This window comes from Zootoca vivipara, chromosome 16 (genome assembly GCF_965207765.1).
Source record: "Zootoca vivipara chromosome 16, rZooViv2.hap1.1, whole genome shotgun sequence".
Taxonomy (NCBI): domain Eukaryota; kingdom Metazoa; phylum Chordata; class Lepidosauria; order Squamata; family Lacertidae; genus Zootoca; species Zootoca vivipara.
In genome coordinates, this window is record NC_142599.1 from 36,318,880 (window position 1) to 36,328,561 (window position 9,682).

Here is a 9,682-nt window from a genome sequence, read left to right on the forward strand (position 1 = left end):
CTGGTTTCTGACACCTCCCCCTCCACCATGCTCGGGTCCGACGCTTCAGACCTTCCCTGGTGAAACTGTGAGTCATCAGCATCCTCAGACCCCCTCTCCGCCTCGGGAGCCTCAACACCGCTTTCAGAACGGCCAACCTCCTGGAAACCTGGCACCGCTCCACTGGGCTCTCCGCTGACCCCTGGTGGTCCCCTGACATCCAGTCAACTCACTTTCTGGACAGGAGGCAAGAAGGGAACCCTACGCATTGCCACATTTCAGTTCAACCATAGAAGAAAAACGGGAGGCAAATGTTTTACGATGCAATGGAAATTTTAATACAAGAGCAAAGAGATGAAAATAGTTCAGTGAAAAGGGCAAATAGAATACAGACTGAAAGACACCATGTTCCATAATACTTTCTTCCTGCAAGAAAGCAAGGGTCTTAGAACAGGATGGAAGAAGATCACAAATCCAAATGGTATACAATGCATGTTCAGAAATGGGAGCATTCACAATCAGGGTTGCATTTTCTTTTTCTTTTTGGGTGGAGAGAGATCTTCTTAGGACATTACACTGGGGGTTTTAGGGAAGGGCCCCAGTGTGGCGTTCATATAGCAATCTCTCTCTGGCTGTTTCTCCCAATTCCACAATGCCCAATTCAGATGCCACAGGCTGTTGCTTGTGCCAGTTCTGACGCTGGGTGTTCAATATCTCAGAAGGCAGTGGTAGGAACTGGTCCAGCTCTTCCTTTCTTTTTGTTTGCCCTATCGTTCTTCCATGCACATCCTTCTTTGGTCTTGATTTAGAATTGGCTCCATGGTAGCTGGGGCTGAGAGTAGAACTCGGACATGTTGGAGCCACCACTGGCATATAGAGAAGATCTGCCACCACCATATCTGTCAGCACATGGGTTGTACTGCTGAATGGCAAAAGGCTGGTCAGGGCAACAGAGAGCTGGCCCTGGGATGGTCAGGACAAAAGGTGGTGGCTGGATGGTCACTGTTGAAGGAGGGCACTGGGCGTAGCAAGAATCCTGCCACATACCAGAACGACGGCCAGCAGACATCTTTGAGGTTTAGAGGTGGATCTGAAGGAAGATGGAGTAAGCATTATGCAGAGTTGGCAATAAAGATAAGTTGTTTGAGACATACACTGGTTAAGGGCTCTGTTGGATCAGACCAAAAGGCCATCTACTTGCACACCATGGAAAAAAATAATCTGATTGATTGGCAACTTCCTCTTTGTGGGACTCATAGCTGGGCAGTAATATATTCTGGTTTATCTAGCTCTGTATTTTCCTCATTGAGTAGAAAGTTGGTTCTTGTAAATCTACATGGCCTCCTCCAACTCTACAATTTAGATGAGCCAGCCTTCTGGCTCGATATAAGCAATTCCCATAACCAAATGAGAAAGTGCAGAAGGTCTCAGGTCTAAATAGTGGTGGTATCAGTTTAAAGGACCTATCATAGAAAGAATGAGAAGTACTTCAGCCTGACACCAAGAAACCTGACACATTTTAGGATAGATAGCCCAAGGGCCTAGTAGTTTCCTCTTGTTGGGACTCACAGCTTCATGGTAGAGCTATGTAGAAAGCAACAACTGCCGCCGCCACTGCTATTGCTACTGCAAAGCTTGTGGGTTCTAGCAAAAAGGAAGCTATCTCCCATTTGGACCAATGATAAACCTCAATCAAGTATCTCATCTAAGCATGTAAATCAGTGTTGAGGAACCTGTGGCAACAACTGGCAACCATAACTCTACCACAAAGGTTTTGAATTCTACTGAAAAGGAAGCAATCTACATTGGACTTTCTACTCCAATAACAATATTCAAGGAAGATTCTCATCTATGCTGGTAAATCAGTGGTGAGGAACCTACGGCACTCTGGAAGTTGCTGGACTGCAGCTCCCATTTGTTGGAGAGATGGAGTCCAATGACATCTAGAAGACTGCATGTTCCTCACCTATATTTGTAAGCCCCAGAGAGCTTTTGCCAGTTGGACTACCCCAACCCACTACAATATTCCAACATGCAAAGAAGAAGAAGCAACACAGGCCGATTTGCTTGAAACCCAATGGAGCAAATCCCTAAGCCTACTTATCCTCAGCAATCAACAGCTACTGACAGACTCCTGCAGGACTGTGGCACACGAAGAAGAAAAAGAAGAAGAAGAAGAAGAAGAAGAAGAAGAAGAAGAAGAAGAAGAAGAAGAAGAAGAAGAAGAAATGACCACAGTTCCAGAATCTCAGTGGACTTACCTATTTCTCTGAGAAGTGCAGAAATTAAGATAAGTATTTGGAAGAAGCCTAGAGCACAGGCTTTTTATACTGCTTGGTAGGAGGAAGCATGTTTAAGACTTCTTCTTTTTTCCCCCAGGGGGTATGATGGTGAGCTGATAAATTGCCAGAGGGAACACCCCAGGTTGCTGCAAAAAGGTGACACCCTTTCCTTGATAATCTAATATTCATGAATTATCACCTCACTTTCATCATACATTTCTCTCGAACTCAGTATCGAGAGAAATGTTACAATACCAGTGACTGCATGATGAATATTTCAGCCTTGCATGGACAAAGTGTCATGACTCAGCATTTCGTCTTCATGAAGCTGCTTCCCGGAAAATTGTACATCCCTATCAACAAATGGTTTCGGGACATAGCTGGTGTTAGTGGTCTTCAGGATAGAGTCACTGTCAATGCCTTGAAGCCACTAATTTGGCCACTCCATTCTCCCTTCATGGAAGACCCCTGAAAAGATGGGGGTCTGGAAAAGGTGCAGAATAAGGCAACCAAAATGAGCGAGGAGCTGGAGCCATATCAGCAAAGGTTGCAACAATTGAAAAGCTTGCAACTCTTTAGAGAATAGGCAAGTAAGGGGATAGAGGCCTGTGAGATTATGTTGGTGTGGACAAAGTGGACCCTCTCTCATAATACTACAACCCAATGGGGTCATCCAATGAAGCTGAATGTTGGAAGATGCAGGTCAGACGAAAGGAATGATTTCTTCATGCACTGCATGGTTAAACTATGAAATTCACTCATTAATATATAGTGATGGCAACTAACCTTGAAAGACTTTAACATAGCAATAGACAAATTCATGGAGGCTATCAATGGCTCCAAGTCATGATGATTGCTCATTACTTACTCCACCCCTGACCAGTGGCCATGCTAGCTAAGCCTGGTGGGGGTTGTAGTGTAACCACAGTCAGTGTTGCAAGCCAAAAATGGCTTATCTTCTGAGTTAGACCAATAAAACTCAGAGACAAGAGGAGTTAGGAGTCCATTTTGTTTTTTTGCAAAGCAATAGGCTACAGTCGAATCTTTTCGCAAAACTGCAACCCCGCCCAAAGGTCGGGCAGAGGAATCTATAACATTTCAGACAAAGGATTTCATTTTAACAAATCATATAAATCATTACATCATTGTAGTTTAATATGCATGTGCAATTAGCATTGATACTTAAACCGTGATTCTCAATAATGTGTTACATTGTGAGATAGTGTGCGTGTTGGGAACCTGTGTTGCGTGTACCATGTAACAACTTATGTTAATGTGTTCTGTTGTGGTTTTGTTGTTGTATAGTTGTTTAGTCATGTCCGGCTCTTCGTGACCCATGGACCATAGCACGCCAGGCACTCCTGTCTTGCACTGCCTCCCGCAGTTTGGTCAAACTCATGCTAGTAGCTTCGAGAACACTGTCCAACCATCTTGTCCTCTGTCATCCCCTTCTCCTAGTGCCCTCCATCTTTCCCAACATCAGTGTCTTTTCCAGGGAGTCTTCTCTTCTCATGAGGTGCCCAAAGTATTGGAGCCTCAGCTTCATGATCTGTCCTTCCAGTGAGCAATGTGTTCTACAATAGCTAATGTGTTCAAGAATGTGTTCTACAATAGCTAACTGATTTAAGATGGTTTGGCAAGTAGGAAAAAAACCCAAAAACTAACGAATCAGCCACTGGGTAAAAGAATGAAATATAACAATCTGTTTGTGGCAGATTGGTGCTGTTTATGCAAGCTGATCGCCGAAGAATTGATGCTTTTGAATTATGGTGCTGGAAGAGACTCTTGAGAGTCCCATGGACTGCAAGAAGATCAAACCTATCCATTCTTAAGGAAATCAGCCCTGAGTGCTCACTGGAAGGGGAGATCCTGAAGCTGAGGATCCAATACTTTGGCCACCTCATGAGAAGAGAAGACTCCCTGGAAAAAGACCCTGATGCTGGGAAAGATGGAGGGCACAAGGAGAAGGGGACGGCAGAGGATGAGATGGTTGGACAGTGTTCTCGAAGCTACGAACAGGAGTTTGACCAAACTGCGGGAGGCAGTGGAAGTCAGGAGTACCTGGCGTACTATGGTCCATGGGGTCACGAAGAGTCAGACACGACTAAACGACAACATGCAAGCAAACAAACACCAAGACATGTCCAAGCCACATACAAAACTCAATAGCTGCTCTGAACATGATGGACTTGAATTTTAATACTTCCTGACAGGTAGTATTGATTAATTAATGTTTGTAGTTTGTTTCCAACTCTTGTTTGGAACTTCCCTTGTCTTCTCTACAAGGCGAGGAGAGAATTAAACCAATTAAAACTATGTTAATTACAAATTTTACTTTCACCGTAGTGTTGTAGGGGATGACAGCAAGTATGTAATTATAGACATCCCTGGGATTGTTGAAAAATACAAAAGTCCTGGGCTTTCTGTGTTTTAAGAGATAAATGCAATTACAAATTGTAGCACACTACCCACCTCCATAGCTGCCAAGTTATCCCTTTTTTAAAGGGATTTCCCCTTATGCTGAATAGGCTTCCTCGCGATAAAAGGGAAAACTTGGCAGCTATGCCCACCTCGCAGCTGGCTCTCCAAAACATTTTGGAAGAGAATGATAAAAGATTACACTGTAAGGAGTTTGTTATTAATGTGCTAAATGTGGCCAGAGTCACGATAGCCCAATTTTCAAGGGATCTAACCAGGGCAGATATTTCTTTAGGGTATCCAAAGGTATGGGAATCAGCCCTACCAGGAAAATCAAAATATAAACTGAGAACCTCAAAAAAACCAAGAACAAATTTATTTGTTTGAAATTACTATTATTTGCATCAATAATTCAGAACATAACCAATCTCCCTCCATCTATAAATGGCTGTGGATAATAAAAAAAGGGACACAGGTGGTGCTGTGGGTTAAACCACTGAGCCTAGAGCTTGGTAATCAGTAGGTCGGCGGTTTGAATTCCTGCAACGGGGTGAGCTCCCGTTGCTCGGTCCCAGCTCCTGCCAACCTAGCGGTTTGAAAGCACGTCAAACTGCAAGTAGATCAATAGGTACCGCTACAGTGGGAAGGTAAACGGTGTTTCCGTGTGTTGCTCTGGTTCACCAGAAGCGGCTTTGTCATGCTGGCCACATGACCTAGAAGCTGTACGCCGGCTCCCTCGGCCAATAACGCGAGATGAGCGCTGCAACCCCAGAGTCGGTCATGACTGGACTTAATGGTCAGGGGTCCCTTTACCTTTACCTTAATAATAAAGGAGTATGTGTAGAGTTTCACAAGCTAAAGTTTGTTGGAAATACAACTCCTCCCCTCACCCCAGAAAACAAATCTGTCTATCCATCTTTCACATTTATATCCCATATTCCCCCCAAAGAGTTCAAGTTGGCATACATCATTCTCCCCATTTTATCCTCACAATAGCCCTGTGAAATAGTTTCGGTTGAGACTGAGTGACCGGCCCAAGGTCACAACCCAGTGAGCTTCATGGCCGAGTGGGGATTTGAACCCTGCTCTCTCAGATTCTAGTCCTGAATTCTAACCACTACACCACACTAACTCTCGTTGTCAATTGTGTTTTTTAAAAAAATTGTTTATAGACCAACTATAGTTTCTATTTTATCTAAAGTCTGGAATGTATTGCTGATGTCTCTGGGCCCTCTTTGCGTTGATCGTTTATACCTGCTTTCTGTGATGATTTTGTTCTATGCTTTATTTTGCATTTTAATAAAATAAGCATTGCAAAAAGGAATAGCAACTGGAGGAGCTGACCAGCTTCACACACACACACACACTCACACCAAAAACACAACCCTGGTGGGGACAGTGGAGGGCAATGGAAGCCCTGAGACATCTTGCCAGAAGTCTCACCTTCTAAATGTGAGGGCAGTTGCAAACCTTATTCCGGCTTTGCTTACATGCAGCATTCCAGACAACCATCTTGTGACTCCCAGTTCTTAAGATAATGAACTGTGGTTGGAAGTGCGTTGATTTGCTCAAAGCTACCAGGCAAGAACATGCCTCCACAGGCATTTGAGTTGCAGAATGGTCCACACCTTTGCGACTGAGCTCTGCCCACTTGGACCACACTGAAAGTGTGATTCGCAAGTTGAGTACAGGAAATAGGTTGCTCAAACCACAGGTAATACTGGCTATTACAGGTGGTGTTGACACTACGAATTGATACATCTCGTAATTGCTGGGTGCCCTGGGACACCAGGTAATAATTACCTGGAAAGATATAGCAGGGAAGGTGTAATTATTTGGGCCCAAATTGCAGCGTGCTTGCCATCTGCCAATGTTAACTGGAATGTTTGTAGGAAGAGAAGTCCAATTTGGAAAATGATTACCAGAAGTAACAGCAATTGCCAAGCAGCTGAGGGTAAAACCAAAGATCATTGCAGCAGGCTATTTGGTGTTCTTGGAGGAAATAGATCATCTTGATCTCTTTCAGTCTGGTATTAGTCAGGATTTCAGGCGACTGAAACCATTTTGGTTGCCCTAAATTATGACCTACTGTGCAAGAGGTACATGTGTGTGTGGAGGCGAAGGCTATCAGTGGCTATCAAAGCTATGCTTTGCCTCCACAGCTGGTGGAAGCAATGCTTCTGAATATCCAGCTGCTGCAAACCACAGGAGACTGCTTTTGTGCTTGAATACTTTTCGTGGGCTTCCAGAAGGATGTTAAAATACATTCCAGAAGGATGTTAAAATACAATAATCTATTAAACATTAAAAGCTTCCCTAAACAGGGCTGCCTTCAGATGTCTTCTAAAAGCCTGGTAGTTGTTTTTCTTTTTGACATCTGGTGGGAGGGCGTTCCACAGGGTGGGTGCTACTACCGCTTCTTGCAACGAGGGAACCGCCAGAAGGCCCTCGGCGCTGGACCTCAGTGTCCAGGCAGAACGATGGAGGTGGAGACGCTCCTTCAGGTAGCTTTAATTATCTCTTGTTGGTTTTGAGTACCACCAGCCATGGTGTCTTACTCTGACAGCCATGTGGGTTGTTTGGGGCACAGTGCTATTGTAGTTCTGCTCCTAACTCCAAGGTTAGTTCTAGAAGGTGGCATTGGGGAAAATTTTCTCCACCCCATGGAATTGAAATTATGGGATCCAAAGCTCAGTTCCTTATCCCTATTCTCTTTATATGAAGCCACAGGGCAAAACCATTATACATTTTGAAACTTGATGGTGTCCGTATGCCGATGACACACAGCTCTGTTTTTTCTATGTACTCTGAGTCAGGTGGGGCTATGTAAGTACAGTGGTACCTTGGTTTACGAACTTAATCCATTCTGGATGTCCATTCTTAAACCAAAGTGTTCTTAAACCAAGGCATGCTTTTCCATAGCAGCGGGGGATCTCAATTTACAAATGGAACACACTCAACATGTTCTGCTTCCAAGGCAAAGTTCACAAACCAAAACACCTCCTTCCGGGTTTGCAGCGTTCTTAATCCAAGTTGTTCATAAACTAAGCTGTTCTTAAACCAAGGTACCACTGTATTGGAGCTAAATTCAGTTAGACAAAAGCGAGCAGGAATAATGCAGAAAAGAACAGTTTAACATTAATCCCTTAACAAACTACTGCTCCCAGGATTCTTTGAGGAGGGAGCCATAACTGTTTAAAGTGGTATCATAGTGCTTGAGATGTACGGTGTGAATTTAGTTTAATTGGGAGTCTGGAGGGGTGGAACAAAGGAAAGAGTGATACAAAGGAACAAACAGAACCATCCCTACTGTAAGGCATGGGGAAGAAGCTGCCTCAGACAGCAGGCACCAGTTGACAGTAAGAAGCTGTTAATGGGTAGAGCTGAGCTGGCTATAAATGGGGGAGAAATTTGATTCCATTGGCCTTTAAAGGAAAACCTACATAAGTGTCTTGCATTTTTTGAAATATTACTTGAACTGAAACACAGCCAGCCTAAGAAATTTGCATCTCTTTGAATTTTGCAATGAGGTCCTCCAGCCAAGGAGCATGTGGGAGGGGGGGGGGTAATTTCACACCCTGTGCTAAAATGTGTATAAACTTGCATAAATGTACGATGATAATATACAAAATTTTTATTATATTAGAAGAAATTGCTTTGCAAAACATGCATATTTTAGGCAACGTTGCATGCAAAATTATGTATATTAGCGGATAGTCACAATAAAATCTTGATGAACTGTCATAGAGACTTAATAAAAATAAAAATACTCCTGAGGTACTAGGGAGGTCTGAATAGCAGAGCTTATTTCCTCTTTCTTTCAGTTGAACCCACCCACCAAAGTAAAATAATAATAATAGATGATTCTATTTTATTTTATTTTAAAAAGGGAAAGAAAGCAGAGGGAAGCCTTTGTTGGAACTTGGAGGGTCCATCTGTCTAATGAAACCGTAGGAAACTTCAAATATAAAGAATAGTTTCCAACACTGTGTTGGACTTCTCATTGGGCCATCTGGTTGGCCACTTTGATAACAGGATGCTGAACTAGTTGGGCCACTTGCCTGATCTTTCTGGGAGAGAGACCACCTGCTTGAAACCCTGGAGAGCCATTGCCAGTCAGTATACCGTGGACAATATGTATGTAATGCAGCTTCTTATGTTCCTGTTGCCTATTTTTGACTGGTCTACAGAGCATAGCCTAATTCATGGGTGCGAAACCAGATGTTGCTGGACTTCAACTCCCATCATTCCTGACCACTGGCCATGCAGGATTGAGAATGATGGAAAACATTATTCTGCCATAACTCAGGGGCATAAGGTCCGAGATTCAATTTCTGGCATCTCCAGGTATGGCTGAGAACAGGCATAGGCAACCTTGGCTCTCCAGATGTTTTGGAACTACAACTCCCATGATCCCTGACCACTGGCCCTGTTAGCTAGGGATCATGGGAGTCGTAGTTCCAAAACATCTGGAGAGCCAAGGTTGCCTATGCCTAGCTGAGAGTGTCCCCTTGTCTGAACCTCTGGAGAGCCATAGCCAGTCAGTATAGACAATACTGAACTAGATGGACCAAGTGTATGGAAGTGAGAGCTGGACCATAAAGAAGGCTGATTGCCGAAGAATTGATGCTTTTGAATTACAGTGCTGGAGGAGACTCTTGAGAGTCCCATGGACTGCAAGAAGATCAAACCTATCCATTCTGAAGGAAATCAGCCCTGAGTACTCACTGGAAGGACAGATCCTGAAGCGGAGGCTCCAATACTTTGGCCACCTCATGAGAAGAGAAGACTCCCTGAAAAAGACCCTGATGTTGGAAAAGATGGAGGGCACAAGGAGAAGGGGACGACAGAGAATGAGATGGTTGGACAGTGTTCTCGAAGCTACCAACATGAGTTTGACCAAACTGTGGGAGGCAGTGGAAGACAGGAATGCCTGGCATGCTCTGGTCCATGGGATCATGAAGAGTCAGACACGACTAAACGACGACAACAACAACAACAAC

General features: G+C 43.9%; 1 long non-coding RNA gene across 1 annotated transcript; it reads right to left on the reverse strand.

The window, feature by feature from the left end:
- Positions 1–293: 293 nt before the first annotated feature.
- On the reverse strand, positions 294–2,481 carry LOC118076483 (uncharacterized). The gene is made up of 2 exons (XR_004691503.3): positions 2,241–2,481; positions 294–1,069 (listed from the first exon to the last, which is right to left on the reverse strand). It is a non-coding gene; the product is annotated as an uncharacterized LOC118076483 (long non-coding RNA).
- Between the last annotated feature and the right edge of the window lie 7,201 nt (positions 2,482–9,682).